Source organism: Acomys minous (assembly GCF_964271855.1).
Source record: "Acomys minous genome assembly, chromosome: 10".
Lineage (NCBI taxonomy): Eukaryota > Metazoa > Chordata > Mammalia > Rodentia > Muridae > Acomys > Acomys minous.
In genome coordinates, this window is record NC_140491.1 from 112,219,982 (window position 1) to 112,247,527 (window position 27,546).

General features: G+C 41.9%; 1 protein-coding gene across 6 annotated transcripts in view; it reads right to left on the reverse strand.

Moving 5' to 3' along the window:
• ZNF385B (zinc finger protein 385B) overlaps positions 1–27,546 on the reverse strand; it is a 384,275-nt gene that overhangs the window by 6,557 nt on the left and 350,172 nt on the right. The gene's annotated exons all lie outside the window — the stretch shown is intronic.

The window sequence follows — 27,546 nt, forward strand, 5'->3', positions numbered from 1 at the left end:
ATCTCATCAACCGCTGTCACAAGATGAATATTAGTCAAATAATTTAAAGACATCTTGACATTTCTAGTCATGCAATTACTGAAGGCTTATTATCCTGAAGAGCCCTGAGCAGGCCGTGAGGGGTCATAGTGACTTTGACAGAATCTAAGGCATTGTTCAGTGATTCCCTTGGGAAGAAAACCTGGAGTCTAGTAAGCAACAGCACACCCATCTCTTGTTTGATTCTACAGCACTCTGAGAAAACCTCTAGCGGTATGTTAATTAACTCCCATTAAGGGAGACTATGTGAAAATGTACTTGCTAATTGTCCTTGGCAATTCACGATGGCATACCATCGGCTTGGGTAGCCATCAAGTGTGTCTGTTTCTGTGTTTATTCATAAAATCCTGCATGCGCTTACTATAATGATTTTAAAAGCTTCACTGATCCTAGGATTCACCAGTTCCTACCTTTCCCCTGTGCTCGGCCCATGTCAGGATTACCATGCAAAGACTGAACAAGTTAAGGGTGCCCTAGAGATCTGAGGCCCCGGATCTGAGGAGCCGAGATCTGTATCCGTGGGTTCCACATTTTGTATTCCCTTTCAGACACTATCTATGAACTTAGGATAAGATGGAATTTAATGAAAACAGTCTGGAGATTTTATAAAAGTGACCCGAGGTTTGGGAGTATGTGGAGATGGAGAGGTACCGTTTAGACTGGGACTCCATCTGTAATCATCTCTCACACTGAGGCTTGGAGAATCTTAAGCATGAAAAACGCAGCAGTCTTTCTGTCGCAGAATAGGAGCTGCCCAGCTCTTGGGAGGGAGACGCGCTACTGCACACGGGCTACCTCCCAGCAGTTCATTTGCTTTTCTGTCCACCTCTGGCCTGAGAGAGCCCAGCCTTGCCAGTGGCCTCCTCACTCACCCTTCCTATGTGACTAACTTGGGTTCCTTATGCTAATGTTGCCCATGTACCTTGATGTTTATGTCAAGCTCCGTGGCTAACAAAGTAACTACTCACTTTATTCTATTATAATGAACTTGTGGGCAAGGTAGGGTGGAAAATAATATTTTTTTTCTTATTTTTTAAGGTGAGAAAACTGAACTTCATAAATGAGTGTGACATCTCCCTGGTCTTCACGCGGTGTACTAATCTTTTTGCAAAGAGGGGAAGTGACTTAATATATCACTATTAGTATTACAGATGAATATAAAAGCCTACATATGAACTAGCTGCTGTTTTTTGAAATTAGTTTTAAGACTTTCCTTTTTTAAATTTAAATTTGAGAATTTCATATATGAGTACAGCATTTATATAATTTTCTACCTCTTTTTGTCTTTAACTATTTACATGCATGTGCGCGCACACACACACACAGAGGCACACAGACAGAAAGAGAGACAGGGAGAGGGAGGGAGGGAGGGAGAGAATTTATTTGTCTTAAGTGAAGATACTGTACACTGTGTCCAATAATCACCTGCTTCAGGTTACAGTGAGAAGATATACAAATATATATATATATTCCTTTCTATGCTAATTTAAGAAAAAAATTGAGCACATTTTCCTTTTTTAATCTCCTACTTTAAATTGTTAATTTATTCACTAGCATGTTGACATCATGTTAATTGCTGACAGGGTGCTAGACACAGAAGAGAATAGTAGGTGTAGAGTTGAAGAAAGTCACAGAGGAGCCAGGGAGAGGAGACAGCCACGCAGGGGTCCTAATTTATGGCAGACACCAGCAAGAGGCATGGGAGCAGAGAGCAGAAGCGATTACTTCCGCTTGGGAAGAAAGGGGTATTTTTCATCAAGGAAGTGGCGTTTTCAAGTTTTGAAGGTCAGGTTTTAATAAGGAATGGAGGACGGACAGCATGAGCAAAGCCATGAGGCGTGGGTAGGGTTTAAAAGCCTCAGGGTTTGGCCTGGTGCTGAGCACACGCCTGGCATCAGATGCTCGGGGAAAACACTACCAAACAGGCCAATTGCACCCAGAGGCAGAGCCTCTCAAATCCACTGCGTATACACTGAGAGCAGAGACTTGCCTTTTAACAACAGATTGACATATATAGTACGTTTAACCTTAATGCGATCTAGGATTTAGATAAATTATTACATTCCATGAGATAGGCTAGCGTCTCAGTATTTTGGAACATAAGAAGCAATTTTGACTTTGGAAAGGGAACGATTTCAACGTATTCCAGGGATGCTGTCACTAGATTGATACCTGCTGGTCAATAAAGGAAACTCTAAAATCAAGAAAAATCACAGCTGCGCTTATATATTTAAGTAGTGGCATTCTCCCAGGATGCGTGAACTTATGAACAGCAGGGCCCAATTGTATTGTTTCCACTCTCAGTGGCTTGATATCACAATTTACTATGTGGTTTCTCTTTGCTAAGTGACATTTTAAAAACCTGAGTTTTAAAATGGATTTGAAGGTTTAATTAATGTACTGTTTACTTCTGTTTCCTTTAATAAAGATGCGTGTCATCTGGAACTTCGAGTTAATGTAAATTCCATTTTGAAGTGTTCCCCTGCCTAATGTTAATTAGCAGGTCCTCTGACTGTTGTAATTATTTCCTGTCTAGTCACACACTTCTTGTAAGGCTTGATGCTGCAAGAGTTCGAAGCTACTGGACCTCTCACCCGCCTCCCAAAGCTCAAAACACTTAAAGACGCTTCGCTGGGGACTGCTGTTTATATCCAGTTGATGAACCGCACGAAGAAAGCCAGTCATCAATACTTGTCATTCTTATTTTCCACTCCAGAAACTTCACACAAATAAGTTCACCTTGTTCAAAGTTAATACTGTATTTCAAAAATGGTACCTTAGAGGGCTACTGTACTGACACAAAAGACAGAACTTTCTGGATACAGTGCTAAGAAATGGATCCTGGTAGATGGAGACCCTGTATATACATGGTTATAATTGAAAAAAAAAAAAACTTTATTTACAGTGTTTGTCTTACATTTTGTATTAGAACTTTAAAAGCCCAACCAATTTTTTAAATTATTCTATTTGCAAGAGTTACTCTTGAATTTGATTTTATTAGTGTGATAATTTTTCTAACCATGTTTCAACGCTCGAATAACATACGGAGTCTTTATATTAACAAATATGTGTTCACTATAAAAATTTAGAAAATTAAGGTCAGATGACATTTAAAAAATTAAAACCACCCATGATTTCACATCAAGTTGTATATCACTTGTTTTACACAAATTCTAGTGAGGGAGACGCCATGCTACCTATGCCTTTACCGTTAGTCTGAGTTTCCTTTGCTGTCTCTACAGACCAACAGTGCACATATTTTACGTTAATACATCTCTATGTTTGTGTAGGCAGATATAGAATGGTCCCGCCATCCCAGAGGGATTGTTTGAACTCCAAATCAGTTAAGAACTTCTAAAGGTGACCATTTTTCCTGCCCTTATCAATTTATACTGTAACTATTTTAAAACTTCATATACATGGAAATCACACAATGTGCATTTTTGCTATTACATACAGAAAGTTTTTTTTCCTCACTGTTGAGTAATGTCCCACTACATGCAACTACACTATAGCTTATCTTTTCGATACTGATAAACATCTGCAATGCTTTCAGTTTTGCCGCATTTGTCCATTTCGATATATATCTATGTTTCTATCTATGTAACTATGTATGTATGTATGTATGTATGTATGTATGTATGTATGTATGTATGTATCTATCTATCTACGTAGCCCAGGCTGTCCCTGGACTTACTTTGTAGACCAGGCTGGCCTCAAACTCAGAGCTCCGCCTGCCTCTGCCTCCTGAGTGCTGGGACTAAAGATGCGTGCCACCATGACCTATTTTGAGCATCCTTAAATTCTTCTGTAAACATAAATGCTAACTTATATCCAGTATTTTGCAGGATGTGAAGCTAAGAACTCTCACTGTTAGGATTATTTTCTTGAAAGTTTGACACAGTAAGTAGATGGCATCATTCTGTGTACATAAGTTACAAGATGCCACCAAAAGCATCACATATTATACTCAAAACTGTCAGGAAACAGGAAAATAAGTCTGCTTCCGTGCTGTTTCTTTAAATGCGTGGAGGATCAGAAAGGCCTCATCTTAGGTGTCTCTTTGGCATAAGGATTATTTTGAGAAATAGCAGCCGGAGGAAAGGCTCAGAGAATTAGCAGAAATTGCTGTGCTTTAAGGGTAGTATACACCTGCAAAAGAAAGCCTACTTGTAAGGGTGTCCCTTTCTTTGTACCAGGAAGAAAAGGACTCTAAATCTCTAGAAGCTCTTAATGGGAAAGCGAGTTTCCACATTATCTTTATTTACTCTCATTTTTCTTGGCCACTTCCTGTAACTGGCCTCTCCAAGCCTTTCTTTACTTACTTGAAGATGGTACTTAAATCTGAATTCAAAGCCTTTTCTCGGATACTCTCTCATTTCTCTCGGCTTCCATGGATACCCACAAGATATATATGCTATGTTTTCTCCTCTTTGTTTTATTTTATTACTGGGATCAGTTCCAACCAGGGACTCAGAAGGAGAGAAACTTATTTTATTTCTCTATATGGAGTAGTAACTTAGTATATGAGTCTGAGAAACAAATGTTAATAGCCCTCCAAAATCTTTGTTTCATGCATAAATCTACCTAGATTATTTTTCTGTGGCTTTCTACTTCCTGATTAATCTCTCAAACATAATGCATATGCCAGCGAAATTCTCAGATTTCTTAAGTGAAAATTTTTCTTGCATTGTTGTTTTTAATATCTTGATTTGCCACGTCTGTATGAATTAAAAGCCATTAAGAGTTCTCCACCTCTGAGAAATGCTAAAGATTTAAAAATTACAATAGGAGGGGGGTGAAAGACACATAAGACATATATCTTTCATCTCACAAGACATAGATGGATACATAAATATTTACTATAAATTATGTATAGCATTTGGCAGGCCTGTAAATTAGCATAAAGAAATAACCATCTATCCATGGAACAGTCATTTAATGAATACCTATCATATTTTCTATAATATATAAACTGCAAAGTTGGAAGAAAAAGGACTAAGACTTTGACTTAATGAAAACTAAGTATCTAGCTGTGGAGAGACAGAAAATAAGGTGAGTGAGTGTGTGTGTGTGTGTCATGCACATGTCTGTGCATGTGTGTGTGTGCATGTGTGCATGTGTGAGTGCGTGTGTGTGTGTCTGTGTGTGCGTGTGTGCACGTGTGTATGTGTGAGTGCATGCGTGCATGCGTGCATGCGTGTGTGTGCGCGTGTGATGTTGGGGCTCAGGAAACAATGGACGATCTCAGAAGCTGCATGGAAATCAGGCCTTCTTCATCATCTGTGTCCCACCCTTTCCCCCACCAGCACTGACAAAGGCTCTGAAGGATTTTACTTTTAAGATCTGGCTGAAATTTCTCCTAAAAGATGAAAAAATTGTCTCCAACCCCTTCTCTGGGAATTTCATAAATGGGGAAAGATTAACTGCTAGAGAAGAAACTAATGTTTGCCTCCATGCCTAGGCAACTTTCCACCTGGTCTTCTGAGGGCAGCCATCAGAGATTACCTGGGAGATGTGTCTGCCTTGTAGGAGGAATCATGGCGACAGCGAAGTTCTGTCCCTGAGCCTCCAGTGACCTGAGGCTGCCAACTACCCGGGAGCTGAGAGGATTTTATTCTAGGCCATTGCTCTATTTTGGGACTCACTTGCCAGCCCTCTCAAGGCACTTAGAGTCTTTCCTCCCAAGAAGAGGACTTTTAAAATTCAACGGTCAGAGCTGACTCTGAGTTTCTTTACTTTGGCCCCTGTGTATATTAAATAATTTACCTGCCCTCCTTCTCCTCTTAGTCTGTCTATTTTCAGGTAATAGATTTTCAGCAAAAGTCTGAACAAGGATCAGATCACATATAGTCCGGTAAAGCATGAAAGGGATTTGAGATTAATCACAAATTATGATTACTGAGAAGGAGAAAGAGGTTGTCTGATTCATGTTTTCAGATGGTCATGTTGACTGCTGTCACAGCAATGGCCATTCTTTTGTGAGTTACCCTACGCGTCATTAAGTAAGGTCAAATGCAATGTCTTGTCAAGGGGAAAGGAGCCAAAGAAGACTAGCTCCGTGGATAACGCAGACCTGTTCAAATGCAGCCTCTGGCACACTGTCTCACTCCTCTTCCCTTTCTTCCCCATAAAAAAGCCCATTACAACTCAGAGATGTCATCTCCAGAGAACTTGCTTTTGAGATGTGAGTGGTCCAGCCTGCATCTATCAACATGATCAGAAAATAAACTGCACACAGAGAGAAGTTAGGGGACCAGTGCAGTTGCCCACAAGGTAGCCAAGAAGTAGAGAACTGCAGTGGCTTAGGGGATATTGGTGTGTGTAGAACCATCAAGACTTACTGATTATATGTGAAATGTCAGGGATCACGTCTACGGCTTTGGCACGGACACTTGGTAAATGATGGTGGTGCCATTTATGAAGAAGGAGGTGATGGTACTTAGGGAGCTAACAAAACCTACTGGTTCATAGCTAGGAAAACTTGACTATTCGTTGTTGCATTCCCAACTGACATTAATCTTGCGCAAGACTTAAGTGATTGGCAAATTAATGCTTCAGACATGCAAAACACTTTTCTTACTGGTCTGAAGAATCAAGGACTTGGAGGGCGGGGCAAGGAAACGGTAATGGCCCTGAGGAGTAGCTGTCCGCCACTCACTTCTCAGGTCATGGATTTTACTGCACAGTAGGGTGCTGTGGGTCATTTACTGCTAAGAACCAAAAGGAAAAATGCTGTCTAGTCCTATCAAGAAAGTCACCACGACAGGGCTATCCCAAGTCACTTCCATAGGATGCAAGGCAGTATAATTTTGAGAAAGCAGGATTATTTATACACTTACACGTTACATTTCTCATTACTTTATCATTAGGACATACTGTTCTCTGCTTATTATATAGTCACTGGTCATTTGTTAAGACTCTTGGCTTGTTCATTGGTACCTACTGATGTCCTCATGAAACAGCCCTTCCAGAAGAGCAAAGCAAACCCCAACATGGGAAGGTTTTAAGAGAATAAAAATCATTTCTAAGGAACTGGAAAATACTCTTCGTCCTTGGGTGAGGAGTCCTGAGGTTATGGACGCCTCTCCAACAGGGCCTCCCCAGAAAAAGACCCAAATGGAGACCAGAAGAAAGGCAAGAAAACGTTGAAAGAAGCCAGAGTGTGAAGGAAGGCCAGTGTGTCTTGTAAGAATGAACAAAGGTAAGCAATCGGGAAAAACCAAAGCACCAGTGACACTGAGCCTTGTCCATCGAGGCTTTGGGGTGCGTGTGAAATGGTGCTCTTCCTGGGAAAATGTGACACATAGCCAGGAAAAGTCTGCCTCCTGGGGCCAAGCAAGGAAGACATTATTACCTACGTTCTGTTACCATTTGTTTTTACTTTGCAGTCACCGAAAGGCTATTCTCTGGGGCCCAGACTCAGGATGAACGTGTGAGACAGGAAGTCTAGTCATGGTCATTACCCTGAGTTCACCTGTTAGTTTTTGTTAGATTTGGGCCAAGAATGAGTAATAGATAGCATCTTTATTTCTGTTAGTTTACTTTGAGCTTAGACTTTGGTCAACTTAAGGCCCCAAGTTGATTTTTCAGTTTATTTCTTAACCGGGCAGTGACAAGCACTTTGAGAACTGCTTGCTTCAATGTTAACATGTGGAAGTCCAAAGTTCCATTTTTGGGACTCTGTCTGCTCTCCTGATTCTCTCACTCCTTGCTTACTGTAACATGAATTTGTGCTTTCTGAGGCCACTGGAGGAGGACGGTAGTTAATTCAGGGAGTGGTTTTCCCTTTTTACACTTAATCTTTTGCTGGAGAGGATTAGGCATGGAGGCATCAATGGAATGCATGCCAGGCCGGTCTCCTTCCTTTTTCCACCAACACCTCAAGCAACAAGTCCCCATCATTGTAGAAAACACTGACCACTTGCTACATAAGGCTTATAGGACCAAAGTATTTCAGTTTGAGGAATTCTGAGACCATTTTCTTTGTTTTTTTTTTTTATCTTTCTACTTTCCTGAGTAGTAAGAAACAAATGGGTGTCAGTTGGAACACTCACTTCCCTGTGCAGTCTTGTGAGAAATGAAGTTAAAAAGCCCAGAGGGCTCCACACCAGACCAGACAAGGGGGCAGGGACTGGAGGAACCCACTGCAAACCTGTTTGTGTGTAAACTGATGTGTTGGTGAGGACTCTTTACGCCTTCGCCTCATCTCTCTCAGGCTTATCCACACATTTGACATAGCACGAGGGATAGGAACACTAGCTGATGACAGATATTTTAAAGTTTAAAGTAGAATTCCATTAAGATAGGTAATGGATTTGAAGGGGAAAAAAATCCTCCACAAAATACAGAGGCGGCGGCAGCATCCAAGCTGTAAGATGAATAAATGAACAGGCTGATCTGGTACCTGGGATGCAAAACAATATGTAATAAAAGATACACATATGTTAGAGCACCATCTCTATCATCTTCTTTTTGTATAGTGCATTGTGTGTTGCTGCATGCACAAAGACAGTGTTCTTCATCTGTAGTATAACAAACAGGAGCTGTCAGAAGGAACAGGAAGAAAAGGCCAGCCTTGCAGAGTACTGTAGGCATGGCAGTCAGTTCGCCTTAATGCGCTCTATCAGCTGTTTTCCTAAAGGTTATGTAGAGAAAGATCATGGAAAATGCAGTAATTTGAAGGCATCATTTAAAAGATTTTTTGGAAGCCATAACTTTTTTGGCAATGCAGTATCCATAAACAACTATTTTAATATCCTCTGACCTTAAGGATTAGAGTCATTTAAATTAAGAATATGCACAGTTTGGCCAGGGAAGCAGGTAGTTTAACATTAGACTTTCACCTTGCCCTCCATTCCTCCAATTGCAGTTTCCTGATCTCATCCTCACCTCCATAGCAGACCGTCTCCTTCAGCTACTCCCGTGCCCTCTGCGCCTCCATCTCTAGGGGATCACACTGACCTTCCCCTCCAAAGTTTTCTGCTGTATCCCAGGCCCCAATTCCAGGAGGCACTGCCTTGGAACCTACAGGCCACTCAGGCCAGGGATACAGTTGGGTTAATTGCAGATCTTCATCTTCATTGCCCTAAAGCCAAGGACCCAGTCTTGTCTTCAGCTCTGTAGGAGACGCCCTATTGTGGCCTCTCCTCATGCTTGGTCCCTATTCCCAGGGGACTGAGCAGATCCTAGTGGACACCCTCAGCCCCCTTCCTAGCCGATCCCTGGTCTTAAGTGTCAGCTCCCCATACCCAGGGGAAAAAAAACCATTTTTACCTGGAACCTCCAGTGGCATATCCATCAGAATCCCAGAAGAACTTATTAATAGGCAACACACAGCAATCACACTCTCCTAAGAACCAGAGCGTGCATCAGAAAAAAAGGAGCAAAACACCCACCCAATCCAGACGGAGACAGATATCAGCACCTAGAATAAGCATCTTCCAAAACCTAGATGCCCAGAAGCCAGAAAAAACACAACAACAGCCAGGACAACATGTCTCCCTAGAGCCAGCAGCCTACCACAGGAGGCCTGAGCACTGCAACGTAGCTGAAGCACAAGACAAAGAACTTAAAATAACCTTTGTGGATAGGATAATGATCCTGAAAGAGGAAGCTAACAAAATCCCTTAAGAAATCTATGAAAACGCAAGTAGAACAAAATGAATAAAACAGATCAATACTTAAATGGAGAGAAAGAATCAACGAAGGAAACCCAAACTAAGGGAAGTACAGAAACGGAAAATGTAAAACCTGAACAGGAAACACAGAGGCAAGCCTCACCAACAGAATATAAGAGAATTTCAGGAATTGAAGATACTATAAAAGAAAGGAATACTTTGGTCAAATAAAATGTTAGATCTTGGCATATAAAATACAAGGAAATCTGGGACACCATGAAAAGACCAAGTCTAAAATAATAGGAATAGAGGAAGGAACCCAGGTCAGAGGCATAGAAAAGATTTTCAACAACAACAACAACAAAAATCATAGAAGAAAATTTCCCTAACCTAAAGAAAGATATACATATCAACATAAAAGAAGCATACAGAACATCAAATAGAAAATCCTTGTCACATAAGAATAGAAAAAAACCTGAACATACAGAACAAAGAAAGTATATTGAAAGCTGCAAGGGGAAAAATACCAAGTAACATATTAAGGCAGACCTATTCAAATAACACCTGACTTCTCAATAGAGACTGTAAAAGCTATAGGGGCCTGGAAAGATGTTCTATAGACTCTAAGAGACCACAGAGGCCAGACCAGACTACTGTACCAAGCAAAACTTCCAATCACCATCAATGGAGAAAATAAAACATTCCATAATAAAATTAAATTTAAGCAATACATATCTACAAATCTAGCCCAATAGAAGGTGCTAGAAAGAAAATTCCAACCTAAAGAGGTTAACCACACCCAAGAAATCACAGGGAATAAGTAATCCCAGACCAGCCAATCAAAAGAGGGGAAACGCCCTACAACAACAAAATAATCAACACACTGCTCATTGATGTCTTAACATCAATGGTTGCAATTCCCCAATAAAAAGATAGAGACTAACAGAACAGATGCAAAAACAGGATATATCTTTCTCTTGCATCCAAGAAACACACCTTAACAGCATCAAGGATAGACATTACCTCAGGATAAAGGATGAAAAAAAATATCTAAGCAAACAGACCTATAAAGAAAGCTGGAATTCTAGTATCAGACAAAATAGACTTTAATCAGAAGAGATAGGGAAGAACACTACATAATCACCAAAGAAAAATCCACCAAGAGCATATTGCAGATCTTAACATCTATGTAGCAAACAGAAAGGCACCCATTTTTGTAAAAGAAACACACTATCTCAGCTCAAGTCACATATCTTCCCTCACACATCGACTGTGGGAGACCTGAGTGTCCAATTCTCACCACTGGAAAGATCATCCAGGCAAACAACTAAACAGAGAAATGTAGTAGCTAACTGATGTTATAAAGCAAATGGAGCTAATAGATATTAGCAGAACATTTCACCCAAACACAAAAGGATATACCTTCTTCTCAGTACCTCATGGAACTTTCCCCAAAACTGACCATGTACTTAGACACAAAGCAAGTCTCAGCAGTTATAAGAAAATTTAAATACAACCCTGCATCCTCTCTCACCAACATGGATCAAAACTACACATCAACAACAGAAACAAAAGCTTCCAAACTCATAAAAACTGAGCAACTATCTACTGAAAAAAAAATGGCTCAAGACAGAAATTAAGAACTTAAGACTTCCTAGAATCAAATGGATTTTAATACACAACATACACAAACTTATGGGACACAATGAAGGCAGTTCTAAGAGGCATATTTATAGTACAATGTGCCTACATCAAAAGAAAAACAAAACCAAACCAGGGAGATCTCAGACTAGTAACTTAACCACACACCTAAAAGCTCTAGAACAAAAAGAAATCATACCCCAGAGGAGAAGGCATCAAGAGACAATGGGCAAATTATTATAATAAAGTAGAAACAATAACAACAAAAACGGACACAATGCACCAAGGAAACAAAGAATTGGTTCTTTGAGAAAATCAGTAAGATTGACAAACCCTTATCCAAATTAACTAAAAGGCAGATGAAGAATATCTAAAAGAAATGGCTAACACTTTCCAAACACACCATTTACCAAAGTTAAATCAAGATCAGATGAGCAACTTAAAGAGACCTATAACACCGAATGAAAAGGAATTAAAAGTCCTCCCTCCGCCAAAACAAACAAATGAGCAAACAAATAAACCCAACCAACCAACCAACCAACCAAAAAACCAAGGCCAGATTGTTTTAGTACAGAATTCTAACAGACTTTAAAAGAAGAGTTAATGCCAATACTCAAATTATTCCACAAAATACAAGCAGAAAGAACACTGCCCAGTTTGTTTTTATGAGGGCACTGCTACGCTGTTATCCAAACTACATAAAGACCCAACAAACAAGAGAATTACAAACCAATTTCCTTTATAAACATAGATGCAAAAGTTCTCAGTAAAACATTTGCAAACCACATCCAAGAACACACCACAAAGATCATCCACCATGATCAAGTAGACTTCCTCTCAGATGAACCATCCCAGATGGTTCACCATATGTAAACTGATAAATGTAATCCACCATCTAAACAAATTAAAAACAAAACCCACATGATCATCTCATTAGATGCAGAAAAAGCCTTTGACAAAATTTAACACTCCTTTATGACAAAAGTCCTGGAGAGATTAGGGATACAAGAGATAAATCTCAACATAATAAAGGCAGTTCATAGCAACCCCACAAGCTAACATCAAATTAAATGGAAAGACACTCAAAGCGATCCCCCCCAAATCAGGGACAAGACAAACTGTCCAATGTCTTCATACGAATTCAATATAGTATTTTAAGTCTTAGCTAGAGCAATGAAACAACTGAAGGAGATCAAGGAGATACAAATTGGAAAGGCAGAAGTATCTTTATTTGAAGATGATACGATAGTATGCATAAGTGACTCTAGAAATTCCACAGGGAAACTCCTACAGCTGACACTTTCAGCAAAGTAGCTGAATACAAAATTATCACAAAAATCAGTCGCCTTCCTATGAACAAATGACAAATGAACTTAGATCTCAAAATGTCTGGTGCAGTAACTGTGAGAAATACCATATTTTCTGCCAGAGAAGTGAACAGGCCTTTCTGGCGGCAATGGGTTCTCCTCAGACAGAATGCCTAGGTTTCCCTGAGGTTTGTAAATGTCCTTGTAAGGGCCGCCACTAGAGTAGCGAATGTGGGTCCAGGAGGGACCTACGAGGCAATCTCTTGGAAAATTGAAATGGAGGCCAGTAGCAAAAAGTTTCACACAAAAGTACCATGAATTCCCTGGTTATAAAAAAATAATCCTAGACCACTGATTCGGAAAGCATTTAATTCCTTGATAATGTCTCTGTTTTTATAATTTCTTACTAAACACAGTATTATTGGCATAAAACAAAAAGGAGGAAATGTAGTGAGAGTTTCGGTGTCTTAGAAAATGTAGTTATGGGGCTGGGCGTGGTGGCGCACGCCTTTAATCCCAGCACTCGGGAGGCAGAGGCAGGTGGGTCGCTGTGAGTTTGTGGCCAGCCTGGTCTACAAAGTGAGTCCAGGACAGCCAAGTCTACACAGAGAAACCCTGTCTTGAAAAACAAACAAACAAAAAGAAAATGTAGTTATGTTCTGTAAACAAACATGTTTTTTTTATTTAATCCTCTACAGCAGCAGATGATTTACTTCATGTACGCTCTGGCAGGGGTGTGATTCTGCCAGCTGAAGACAGTTTACTTCTGGGGATTCTGGAGAGGGTATAAAATGACCAGAGCGCCAAGAGAGGAGGCTGGCTGCTCCTTCTGTTGGTTCCTGGTCCTGCTCCTGCTGCTGGTTTGTCAAGTGGTTAAGAAAAAAGACAAGAAGAAGAAGTTGGAGATATCCTGATGAGACAAAAATTAGACTTGTCCAAGGAACTCAGTGCCTTAATCAGCAGGAAGGAGTAAAACAATGTCAGTGCCCTCTCCCCACTAGCCTTCTGTCTCTCCTATCTGGTATTGGGGTGCTGGAAGGGATTGGGGTGGAGAGGGTGATAGATACATAAATCCAAATAAAATAGCTTAAAAATATGTCAACACATGCTCTAATTAGCTCTAGTGATGTCCTCTACCAGGCTGACTCAGATTCCTAAATTCACAGGTCATCCCCTTTCCTCATGTCTCTGTCTAGATCTGTCTGTCTGTCTGTCTGTCTCTCCCCTCGGCCCCCTTCTCTCCTCCCCTTCCCGCCTTTCTAAGACAGGATTTTCTATGCATATAGCCCTGGCTGTCCTAGATCTTGCCTTGCAAAGCAGGCTGGCCTTGAACTCAGAGATCTGGCTGCTTCTGCCTCCCGAGTGCTGAGATTATAGGCATGCGCCACCATGCCTGGCTGCTTTATGGCTCTTCAAACTCAACCTCACTGATGCTAAATGGACTGAACTGCTCCACTGAGGATCCATTCCAAGTAGTCTCCTTGTCCTCACGCCAACTAAGCTGCTGTGTCAGCAAGGCCCCCTGTGTCCTCTCCCCATCTTACTTCCAATACTTCATCAACTAAGGTTTGCGATGCTATCTTTCCAGCATCTTCCCTATCAGCCCTTCACCATTTGCCAGCTAACATCTCTCCAGCTTCTGCCTATGCTGTCGCTGCTCAGTTCACACCCTCTTCTGCTCTCCCTGAATCACCAGAAAACAAACATGTCTACTCATTTTGCTGCTGAGTTCTCAGAATCACGTCTTCCCTTCTCCCCTACTGTGATTTTGTAATCCTCTTCGGAGAGTTGTTCTACTATCTCGTAATTATTTACTGGTGCCTACAACAAATTGTCAAGATGGAAATTCTTGAGCCCTGGGATCATCTTAACCTATCTTTATGCCAAATGTGCAGAAAAACATCCATAGGCAATGATTCCACTGAGCTACAGTGCTATAGAAATAAAAATTTTAAATATTCAGTGGTAAGCACTGAATTGTAGTGAGTGAAACATAAAAAAAACCCCACTTATTTCTCAACTGATTATGTAAAATACTTATGTCACTCTTGCTAATATTACATGTTTGTAATACTTGCTGGGGTTCATTTTATTAGTAAGGTTATTGTTATTAATTATGTGTGTGTATGTGTGTGTGTGTGAGTGTGCGCGCGCGCGCGTGCGTGTGCGTGTGCATGTGCGCGTGTGCTAACTGAAGCCAGAGGCATGGGATCCCCTGGAGCTGCAGTTACAGGTGGTTGTGTGCTGCCTGAGGAGAATGCTGGGCACTGAACCCTGGTCCTCCGGAGAGCAGCAAGTGCTCTTAACTTCCGAGTCATCCTTCCGCCCTCCATATTTGCAATAGTTAATGTCAGTTCAAGTTGACACTTCTCCCTTACCAGTGGATCCCTTAGAGCTATGTTAGGATAGAGCTATAAAGACAACAAAAAATGCATTTGTGACAGGTTTGGTGTTTTAAAGTTTGATAAAATGAATGAATCAGAATATTTCATCACGTTCTCTGTTGGCAGCACTGCATAGCATCCCTGTAGACAGACAATGCTGGTAGTTGATAGGGTTGCAGGTACAGAAGAACGTCTGCCTGTCGGTACCCTCCCAGAAGATCTAAAGCAACACGGAAAAAGGAAAAAGCCAAGAGTAGCAGCCAGTCCTCTTTGCAAGTAAACGTGTCTCCTGTTTTCTGTCAACTTGTTTTTCTTTTGTTCCTTCCCTTTTTTGGTGGTTGCAGTGATTGGACCTATGGCTTTTGCGTTCCTAGTAAGAGCTAGTTCGATAGAAAACTACACTAAGCAGGAGACTGCTAATTGGCACCAAACCCTAGCAAGCAAACTCTTTTGTGCACATGGAGGAAAACTGACAAGTTCATCGATGGCAGGTTGGGGCTGCCGCTTCCAGCCTGGAAATATCAGGGGACACCTCTGTTTTGTTTCCTGCTTTTACCTCGTCCATGCTAGATAAAAGCTACGACTGATACCAGATAAAAGCGACTCCCTGCCCTGTGGCAAAGTTTACCTCCCACGGAACTATCTGTGCTCTCTCTGGAGATTTATTAGCGATATATGCCTGGCAACTCTCTCCCTTCAGGGATGTTCTGTGCTGCCAATATTAACTTATACCATACTACTGTTACTTGTGCGTGCGACAATTACGTGGCTGATCTCTTTATACAATAATATTCTGAAGAAATTCTAAGTACTGGACACTGTGTCATTATTTGATTTCCTATACCTTTTGGCTATCATCACTGAAGACCACTCTGGAGGCTTTGTAGCTTAGAGACATTACCACTCACAACAACTGAAGTCCTCAAGGCACATAGCTTTATACCCGGTGGCCTAGTGTGACTCAGTGGACAGGGTCTTCTAGTCACCCGTTTAGAATTTTTTTTTCCAAGTAGATGCTCCGCTTAGATTGGGTCTATTTCAAGTGTCCCTGAAGTCCACCGGGCCTAGTGGTGTAGACTAGTTCGATTCCACCTACTACGTGGCTGACTTGCTTTACTAGTCAGAGGGCTTCCTGTTGGGAAAGAGCTGATGTCAGCTCCACACACCCTGCGACCTGGGACCATATACAGCAGCTATGGAAAACAGACTAGAGTGCCTCAGTCACCCGCCCAGAAGTACCAGGTGGCCGTGGGAAATAGAGGAGTTCCAGCTGTTTTGTAGAATTCTCAGAGTACAAAAACACTACTCTGCCCTGAGGCTGCCAGGCCCTGGATGTGTAGTGCCACGTCTCTAGCTAAATTCCAGAAACCCTGCATCTTCAAGCATGGCTGATCACCGTGAAGCTTGCTAATTCCTAATTAACTATGTTTATGGCTAATTTTCATATGGTGGCCTTTAGACTAACTCTGAAAGGAGCTAAATATCATCTAAAGTGCTTCTTTGCTGAGTCAGACTTCGTATGTCCTTTAAGGAAACAAAAATAGAAAAAGGGTCCATTTATTTAAATCACAGGGCTCACAGAAGCGAATACTTCTGCAAGTTCAAAATGGGCCCAGTGCTATACTGGCTTCTGTAACCACTGTGCCAGGTAGAGGTCCTGACTTAGGAAGCTACTCTCATTTCCAGTTTAAAGCCTCTGTCAGTCAGGCTGTGGTTATCAGGCCTGGTCTTGCAGGAGTTTGTGGTTCAGTGAGATGTCAGATACTGGCCCCCCAACCCCGACCCCTTGTCTGACTGCATGCCACTGGCTGCCTTTGTCCCTTCTAATACTGTGCCTTGTTCAGGGAGCACAAGCAGCCAGTCTCACACTCAGATAAGGCAGAGGCATGACCAAATACCTCTATGCTGAAGGCTGGCAGCCCCAACTTGCTATCAGTGAACTGGCACAGATATTCGTGAAATTGTCAGTTTTCCTGAGTGAGCACAAAAGAGGGATTGTTTGCTGGAGTTTGAATCTAATGAAAACCTTTCTTCTGTTTTGTATAGTTTTCTAGCCATTTGGCTTGCACAACAGAGAAATCATATTTCAACTTCTTTAGGTTGAGAAATTGCCCCTTTTCTGATTTGTCACCAAGAGATGTGAAACAGTTATTTCTGAGGGACCTTTTTTTTTAAAAATTGAAAATAGAATAAGTAACTCATGTCACTCAAATCAAGACCCTTAGGGAGTAGGGATTTAAAAGCTGGGGAAAAGATTAAAAAACTAATTTTCAAGGTAGAATGAGGAACAGGGTTCTTTTTTCTTTTTTTTTCTTTTCTTTTCTAAGTGTATGGTCCTATTTCAGAGAACACAATTTTAGATTCACAAAGCCCAAGCCAAAAAAAAAAAAAAAAAAGACAAAAACCCATGTTTGAATTCAGGCCCACCTTTCCCCTCCCTAGCTACAAGCTTGGCAAAGGGAGAGGCTTTGATGCTCTAAGCAGGGGGAGGTGGCCACGAGGATGGAAAGGTCAGTCTGAGAGCCAGGGAGGACACTGCTGGCACTTTCTTCACCTAGTCAGAGCCAAAAAAATTACTGCCGGGATATAAGCTTATAGCCTCAGGCTGCGCCGGGCAGACAGGTCCCCAGCCCACAAAGCTTTATGAACTTAACTAGGTACTGTCTGCTCTCAGGAGCCCAGGTAGACATTCCAGGGCCAGGCATTTAAGCTGGGGATGTTTAAAGGAGCGCATGGCTAAACACCCCCCATGCTTCCCTATCTCTCACCCGACTTTTGTCTCTAAATTCAATCTGCGGCTTTATGAAGTTGTCAAACCCAGCTTAATATTTAAGACCTATAGATGCTGGGGAGAGTCTGCTGGCCGTGGGAAGTCACTTTTAATTTAAAAGGCGTCGTCTCCAGAGGAATTTGTTTTGAGCTGCTTATCCTGCTCTGGTCTCAGGAATTGCTACAGTTCTGATCCTCTGCCTGGGAGGCTTGGTCCCTAGCTTGGGGGCAACCGGAAGGTGGTGAAACTTTTTAGAAAGTGGGGGCCTGCTTGGAAGTTTCTAGGTCCCTTGTGTGTGTGTGGGGGGGGGCGGTGGTTCCTTTCAAGCAAATAACAAGCCATCCGTCCCCATCTCTTTTATTTGGCTTCCTTGCAATGAAGTCATTTTGCTTTGGCACAAGCGCCAGGTTATGATGTATTGCCTCGTCACAGGCCCCAAAGTGACAGGGACAAAAGATTACAGACGGAATGCTCCAAAACCAGAAGCCCCAAATCAACCTTTTCTTGTTATAAGTCGCTTGTTTCGGACTCAGGTCTGTGGTTAAACTTAGGCAGAAGTGTATGTTGACCGCATGAGAATTGAGCAAGAGGTTGATATGGCATTGCATGGCCATCTGTTACCCTCACAACTAGAACACAAACATGCCTGAAAGTTCCCTTCCTGTCCCGTCTGTCTCTGTCTGTCACATGTACTCTTTAACAGGGCTTAGGGACGCATTACGATGGCATATGAGACTAGAGAGAGAGAGAAGAAAAAAAACCCCACAGCTCTCTGGACTCCAAGGCACCTAAAGTTCAAGGTATACATGCTTTGGCTAGCAAACATATATCTTTATTTTCATGTATCTCTAATTTAAATTTAGCATTTCTTTTGGTTGAAACGAACACGGCAGACTTAGCAGTGCCTTTAGCTCTGCCCCTGACGGATGCCAAGTGGTCTTAGGGGACGTTAGCATTGTCAGAGAATACTTGAACCATGTGCATGTTTACCACCACTTTAAATTAAGGTAGATGTTAGACCCCCAGCTAGGGCACATCTGGAAGATTATTGATATATTTGGATAACATAACAGAAACTACCTCTATATTTGTTGTCACACGGACATCAGAGCATTAGTCTAACCACAGGCCTCATCAGTCGACCATAGGACTCCATGACACACAGAATGGTTGGTTAGCTAGCATGTCCCTGCGTGCTGCTTCACTCTGCCTGCATCTCTGTCCATACCCACCTTCTAAGCACTGTTTTAGCAGTGCTCCATCTTCCTTTCTTGCCTCCTATATTTTCATTGTCTTAAATATTTAGCTGAGTAGTGGTTTATGTATTAAGTTCTGTGGTCTATATGGCCCCCCTCAGTCACCACTGCCTACCACAATGCTGAATACTCAGTAGGGAATGTGTGTGTGTGTGTGTGTGTGTGTGTGTGTGTGTGTGTGTGAGAGAGAGAGAGAGAGAGAGAGAGAGAGAGAGAGAGAGAGAGAGAGAGAGAGAGAGAGAGATGGGACACGGGCATGTATGTATGTATGTATATATATATATATATATATATATATATATATATATATATATATGTCATTTTGTGTTATTTTAGTTTAAAATAATCTCTAACTCTTAAAAGTCCACTATTCATTATTTTCATGTTACTACTTTTATTTACTTTTAAGATGCATAATACAAGTAGTTTATTTAAATAATTCCGCTGGTACTAATAATCTTGTTTGCATTTTACAAATCCAGTGTGCACCTTCATGAATAATGTTATGGACTCCAGAAAGAATCCTTTATATTTTGTGTGTGGACATATCCACAAGTATGTAGAGGTGTGTGCATGTGCATGGAGAGGTCAAAGGTCAACACTAAGTGTCTTCCTCAATTACTTCCCCACCTTATTGTATGAGGCAGGATCCTTCACTAAAGCTGATTCAGCTGGCCTGGCTGGCCAGCATGCCCCAGACATCTGGCCGTCCCTCTGCCTCTGCAGTGCTGGGATTACAGACAGGTGCCACTGTTCCTGGCTTCTTATGTGGGGAGTGGGGATCTGCACTCAGTCCTTGTGTTTCCTGGTAAGTACTTTACCAACTGCGCCACCTCCCTGACATGTAGTCTCCCAATTTTAACCACCAGAAGCACTCTTAATAAAACAGCTGTACTGACAAGTTTTCAAAGCACAGTTCTTAGAAAAAACATTCTTGTACGCATGCATGCATGCAAGCAAGTATGTATGTATGCATGCATGCGTGTGTGAGTGGGTCTTGTTCATGTATGTGTATGTGGATGTGTGTGTGCAGCACTCAGAGACCTGTTGCTTAGGTGCAACGTCTACTCTCACTGGTCAGAACTCACCAAGTGGGCCAGGCTGACTAGCCAGTAAACCCTAGGCTTCCAACCGTCTCCACATCCCCATCACTGGTATATGCCAGAGTGACCCACATTTTTATGTGGGCTCTGGGCATTGACTAGTGTATTCATGGTTGTGAAACAAGCACTTTATCCCATATTTTTAACTAGGTATTAGGTTTGTTTTTGTTTTTGTTTTGGATTAGCTAAAAGATGAGTATAATTATGGCTGGAAGAAATAAACAATTTCCCCTAAAATCAAAAATGCAGGACAGTCAGTCTCCGTATCCATGGTTACACATATAATTTCAACCAACTTTGGATGAAAAATATTCAGGTAAGAACTGCATGTGTAATGCACATGTATTCTTTGTTTGTTTATGTTTGTTTATGATCATTCTCTAGAGACATTAAAACAAGTTTTCTACAGCATTTACACTGTAGTGAGAGCCCTAAATGTTCTGTGGTGATTTACGAATTAGGGCAGCTACCTGTAGGTTCTGTGCAGACACTTTGCTGTTTTGTGTAATTAATTTGAACATCTGTAGATTTTTGTATACTCTTGGAACCAGACCTTGTGGACACCAAGGAAATGCCTGCACATCAGTACATCTCAGTACTGAGTAAAATCATTGATTAACAGAGAATTAGGAGCAATCATGTGCTAGGAAAATTAATTAGTTATTTTAACTTAATAGCCATTTTTATAGTTAAATGGGTCAAAATTATAAAATTCAGACAGAAATTCAACTATCTAAAAACAAGAATAATATCATCTATTGTGAGAAGAAACTCTAGCATTTATTCATGCTATTTCCCATTTAAAAGAGAGATAAAAGCGTACTTAGAGGTTAAGTCATTATTAACAGCCCAGGAGAAATACTCAAATAAATGCCATATGCCAATAAAGTTTTATAAAGAGTTGGAAGTTAAATGTATTGAGCTGACAAAATTCTTACGGGTTGACACAAATGCCACCGGGCAGGGCCATGCTTCTCGTTCGGATGCACATGATGCAAGCTACCTATGCGACTGCCGTGTGCAGAATAGGGAACTTGGGAAGGACAGAAGACATAATGGGCAAGGCACGTAAGCCAGAGGTAGGAGCAAAGATGTGAGGAAGACCAAAAAGGCTTTCTTGCACATTTTTAAATGTCTCACAGGGTACTGGGCTCATCAAGCTGCAATGTCCTGGAATGAAAACACACGTGCATACAATTACTCTGATACAATAAGGAAGCACATAAACGGGGTTTGCGTGCAGGTCGCTGTTGCATGTCAGTATGGCAAGGAAGTGATGGGAGAGTCAGGGACAGGGCCTTGAATACCTGTGAACAATGGTCGCTTTTTATTGCTACCATTTATTGAGTGCCTATTACCTCCTGGGCACTTCGTTGAGCACCCAGCTTTTTTTTTTTAGCTCATTAATCCTGACAATCTTAGGAGGTAGTATTAACAGTCCTGTCTTATGGATGAGTCGATAGGTCAGAGAGCATGACTCAGTCAGAATTATATCAAGTCAAAGAGAGGAGGAACTAATGGCTTTGACTTTAAGTTCATATTCCTTTCACTATACTATAGATGTGATGCAGGTAAGTGGCACCCAGAGATCACACCTTGATTAACATATCATTATGCAAATCTATTCAGAATTTGAAGTCTCACTATATAGTCCTGGCTGAGTTAGAACTTGCTACATAGACCAGGCTGACCTAAGACTCGGAGACCTAGCTGGCTCTGTCTCCCGAATACTAGGATTAGAGGCATATGGCACCATGCTCAGCTTAACTTGATTAAAAACAAAACAATGACAATGACAATGACAACAACAACAAAAACAACAAAACCAGCTGAAAAATAGTCTAGGAAAAAGAACAATGCATCTTTTGAGAGAATCCAAGTAGTGTTACTTAGTAAAACATTCCCGGACAACCTTTTAAAAAGCATACAGAAGTACAGTCCACAAAGCTTTTCCAAACGCTAGTGCACCATAGGACAGCAGCTGGGAGATGGCCTGGGTGACAGCCTGGCCTTAAAGCTCCTCTCAACCTGCACAGATCCTCTACAGTGCTTCTCCCTTTCTCTAGGCCTCACTTTCCCGTACCCATCAGAAGACACATAGCCCATAAGCAAGAAAGTAGGTATAAAACACTTAGCACAATGTGGGGACAAAATCATCCCTAGTCACATGGTAATTATCATTAGCATTGCTGTGCCTCTGCCCATTTTCTCTGCTACTGTGACATTATACCATGAACAGGGAATTTCGCACTTTATAAAATTTTGGAGACTAGGAAGTCTAGAATCAAGGCATTTTTTTAAAAACACCTGGTGTCTATATTGCGCTGCTATCTGGTAAAGGCCTTTGCACTACCTCAGCTGAAACTGAGTTCATCATGAGCTTTGGAGGGGACACTCAAAGCACAGAATTCCACCTCTGCTTCCTGCAGACCTCATCTCCTCACGTGCAGAATGTATTCATCCCCTTCCAGTTGCTTCAGAAACCTTAGCTTATCCCAGACTCAAAGCCCAAAGCCCAGAGTTCTCGTCTAAGTCAGGTGAGTGCAATTGAAGGCACAGTTCTGCCTAAGGTCAGTTCCCTGTAGCCCTCAGTCTGTGGGATCTAAAAGAGCTATTTCCAAAACGTAACAGTGGAACAGGTCTGGCATAGACATCTTCACTCTAAAAGGAGAAAAGAGGCAAGAAGAAAGTCGTTATGGCTTTCCTTGCCCCAGCCGCAGCTCTCACAGGTTCAAACCAAGCCTTCGTGTTTGTATTCTCGCAGGACGACACACTGAAACTATACAATCTGGACATCTCGAGACAGGCCAATGTCTATTAGGAGCTTCCTTCAGTGTCCCTGACCCCACAGTTACTCTGGACAGTGTGGCAGTGGTACACTGGGGCCTCTGCCACTGTAACAAAGCTCTACCTCGGCCTCTGTGGAGTCCATAACATTCTGGATCTCTGCAGATGGGGTGGCGGGGAGTGGGGGTCAAACTACATCTGGGCCTACTTGAGCTAGGCTGGGGGTAAGGAATCTACTTCTGAAAAGTTCCAGAAAAAGAAAAACCAAACAAGCAAACAAACAAACAAACATTTGACTTTTGCATGGTACTAGATGTTATTAGGATTGGGTTCAGAGTCCTAAAAAAAAAACAAAAACAAAAACAAAACTGTCTCCCATACGTGCCTTGCACACAGAATATAAAATGCTTATCGAGTAGCTCTATGTGAGCAGTCACCCTTGTCAGAAAAATATGCCACAAGAGAATTTTTCCTGAAGCGAATAAGAGGAATGCCATTAAAATATAAATAATAACCTTTGTTGAAATCTCAAGGGCATTTGCGGTTATACAAAATTATTCAGTGTATACACAAAGTCTTTCACATTCCAGTAGCTTTTCAATGAAGAAACGTTGTGAATAAAGGTAGACAAAGGAGATCAATACAAGTTGCAATGGAAAGGGCTGAGGATGAGAAAAGTTTGTAAAGGTGATAAGCTTAATGAAGCTCAGGCCATTGTTTATGGAGTGGGGGTGTGGTTTACAACATGACCCCAGTAAATCATAAGTTAACAGGTCAATCATATTTCAGTCTCACTTTTTTTTCTGGTTCACTTTTTTTTTTTTTTAAGGCAACAGCATGGAGCAGCTGTTAAAGACAGAAAGCAGGACAGTAAAACCCTGGCATTCTTTTCCTTGGAGCTACTGCAATGGTGATGGAGCTCCAGAAGTCAGCTTCAAGTGGAGACAAATGTTTAAAGAGCCATTGCCCTCACCTGGCCAGTTGCCCTTGTCACTCTCAGGGAGCATGAGCAAAGATGGGGGCAGTCTCACTTTTGAAATTTCCTTTGGAAATCTTCATGATATATGAGCATTTCACGAGTACATGAGCTTTGGTATAATGGTCTGTTCTCTACAGACAGATAGGGATCTTTTATGGTTGACATGATTGTACCTCCAGAATTTCAGGCTTAAGATGTTTGTCATAAATACAGTTAATCTATTATTTTATGAGGGTTGCTAAATCTTGGCTTCATGGATTTGGATAGATGTATACCAAATTTATGACAGCACTTGTCTATAAATGACAGGTACCGTCAGAGCAAGAAACTATTATTTTCTTCTGTTTAACAGCACAAGGTCCTGATGCTGGGATGCAGGAAGGGAAAAGATGCACTTAGGAAGACCTTGCTGGCTAACAGATGGGATGCAGCGGCAGTCAGTGGAAATGAGAAGTGCCTTTTGGAAAACTTGGCTCCATTTATAACAACACATAAAACCTACTAAACACACAGGGGGACCCATAAAAGGGACGAGTCTTTGCCAGAAGCGCTCTTTGACAAAATTGAAGATGCTCTTTCACAAGGCAAGAGGGTAAACATAAGGAACCGAATGACAAGCCTACCTGGGAAGACTATGCGGGACTGTGTGTGAGTTGAAACAAGCTCTCTGCTCACACCTAGGGAGCGGCTCCCACGCAAAACAACCACACGCTGACAACTAAGATGAGCTGCACTGTCCCGTCCTGAGACCTCTGCTGCCATCTCACAGTCTCTAGAGGCCATGGGTGCGAAGCGAACAATCCTTATTCCCTCACTGCCAGCATTTTCAATGAAACAGTTTTAAATTCCGTTGGGAATGTGGGCAAACACCGAAGGTAACCAGAGCGTACCCTTCTGGAGGCTGGGTGAGGCTTGCGCCATGCTGCCAAGTGTCCTTTCTGAGGTTGGCCTCATCTCAGCCAGCATTCTCTTGTCTCTCGACATGCGGAGTCTACATTTGTTTACAAACATTTCTCAGTTTTCCCTCACATAAAAAATGCACCACTCCCAGAATAAAGCTTCTTCTTGTTTGCAGGGAAACGCTGTAAGGTAGCAGCTGCACAGGGGCTTTAGGATCATCAACAGATCAATGTATGAGGTCTCTCTCTGTCACTGGGCTTACCTAAAGTGTCAGTGGCCACTGAAAAGCGAAGCATGCTCCTACTTTCTAATTCTGGGAGACAATTCTTTGGTGGCACCTAGCTTTGTGCCCTGGCATTCTCACATGTGTCCCTCAAAGTCAAGGGAGCATAGGAGGGGCTGGGATCAAAACGAATACGGAACAAGAGGCCTGAGCTCCTGGTTATTCCTCACTGTACTGGGACTTGAGTCACGCAGTGCCTTTCACTCAAGATGCTCGACTTTTCCAGCCCCAGGGTCTTCACTGTTACCGTACTCTTGGGAGCAACATGAAGGTGGTGACTATACAATATTGCTTTTTATATCACTAATGTCTAATTTTTAAATGTTGTCAGACTGAGACGCCCTTATAGGAGGAAAATAATCTTATTTTATTTTTATTTTTTTTGGTTTTTCGAGACAGGGTCTCTCTGTGTAGCGTTGGCTGTCCTGGACTCACATTGTAGACCAGGCTGGCCTTGAACTCACAGGGATCCACCTGCCTCTGCCTCCTGAGTTGCTGGGCTTAAAGGTGTATGCCACCACTGCCTGGTGAAAATATCTTTATGTTCCCTGTTGCACCCCTGAGTCTGACACACATACACACACCTACATTATACGACAGTACGGAGCTGTGGCTCTCAACCTTCCTAATACTGTGACCCTTTTATATAGTCCCTTATGTTGGTGGTCATCCCCGACCACAAAATTATTTTGTTGCTACTTCATGATTGTGATTTTACTACTGTTACGAGTCGTAAAGTAAGTATCTGATACTCAAGATGGTCTTAGGCGAACCCAGTGAAAGGGTTGCTCAACCCCCCAAAGTGGGCTGGGAGCTGCTGTTATAGAGGATGACCTACTGCATGGAAATCCTGATCGGGACATGATTGATGAAAAGGTGTGTACGGATGTCAGCCCTACTTGTTGCCGGGTTCCTGAAGGGTCCACATGAAAACATTTATGTGCCTGCATCTTGTAAATCAAGCATGTTCCTGTAGGTGAGCATGCTGGGGACTTTATTTTTTCTCTTAAGCACATTTGTAAATTTAGCTGGACATTTGAAATAATTTCTCATGTCTTCCTTTACTTAGAGAGCAACCATTTAAAAGCCTGCTTAGCTTTAAGTCACTTTAAACTAGAAATGTTTTTTCTACTCTAAACTAGAAATGTTTTTCTCCATTATATCAGTTTATTAATTTTTTAAAGGCCTACTATAAAGCACAGGGCTGTTGAATATGGATGATTGTGTTGATGACTTGTCATTTGTAAGAAATAAGGTTTCCTTTGAAGGCTCCGTGAATTTGAACTTGTTACCAGTTCTGGAATGCTATCATAAGGGAGCCTTCAGCGTGATCTGCGGGACATATCGTCGGAGGGATGGGCAGTGGCTCAAACCACTGCGACACCTTTACTCCAGGGAGTGATTCAGGTGCAGTGTCTAGCCTGTCTGTTCCGGCTGCCTTCCCGGAGCTGCCTAATGCTTGCTGTGTTCTGACCCTAATTCTCCCCAACCACATTCCTCCGCCTTCTCACTGTGTTCCCAACATCCACTGAAGCATCATTAAAAGTTGGGGCAGATCCTGCGAGACCAGAAAGCCATTTGTCTGTATTTTACCTTTAATTCTACCTCAATTCTTAAGAATAGAGCGGGGCAGCTATTTTTATTCAACTTTCATTAGCCTTTAAAAATCATGCATTTGGAATTTCCTACAAATGATACACCAGGTATTGTAGTTTAAACCTATTTTGTTTACTGACCTGAAAGAAAGACCCAGAGAGCTTGCCATGTCATCCTGACATTTTTATATCTGTTGGCTCTATTATAACAAATCTCTCTGTATTGTACAGACCCAGATTCAACATGAACCAAATTGTATCTCCAAATATAGCATAAAGGAGAGAGATGGTTGTAGCAAGAATCAAGGTAGCAGATAGGATGGCTCATCAACCCCCTGCAGGATGGGAAATACACACGTTAGAGTAAACAGCGTCTACTCTTGGGTAGCATGAAAGATCACAGGGGCCTCCATGTTCCTCAGCAGATACTAAAAGTCCTCATCTTATGTTCAGTGGTACTCAGTGAGTCCCAGAATGCTGTTCTCCTGGAAGCTGCCTCGCTCAGCGCCTCATTCTTTCCTTTCCTTCGAAATTTGCTTCCCTTAAATAACTTTCAGCCGCTAAGTTGATACCAAAACATGAGACAAGAAGTTTGATTAGCAAATTCTGTGGATATAGTAGTTGCCTACACTGTTGGACTAGCAAATTCTGTGGATACAGTAGTTGCCTACACTGTTAAAAGCCGGAAGCTCGGGCATCAAGTGGCTGACTTCTCCTCATCCAAAACCATAGGTATGGCATATACTGCCTAAAACCAGTTGACAGCCACTTTATTCAGAAGAAAAAGGCCATTGCTGGGGAATTTTGGCCTCATGGGATTGGACAACCAGCTGTGGAGTCCCTGTGATGGACTGACTTCCGGCTGCCTCTTTGCAGGCAGCG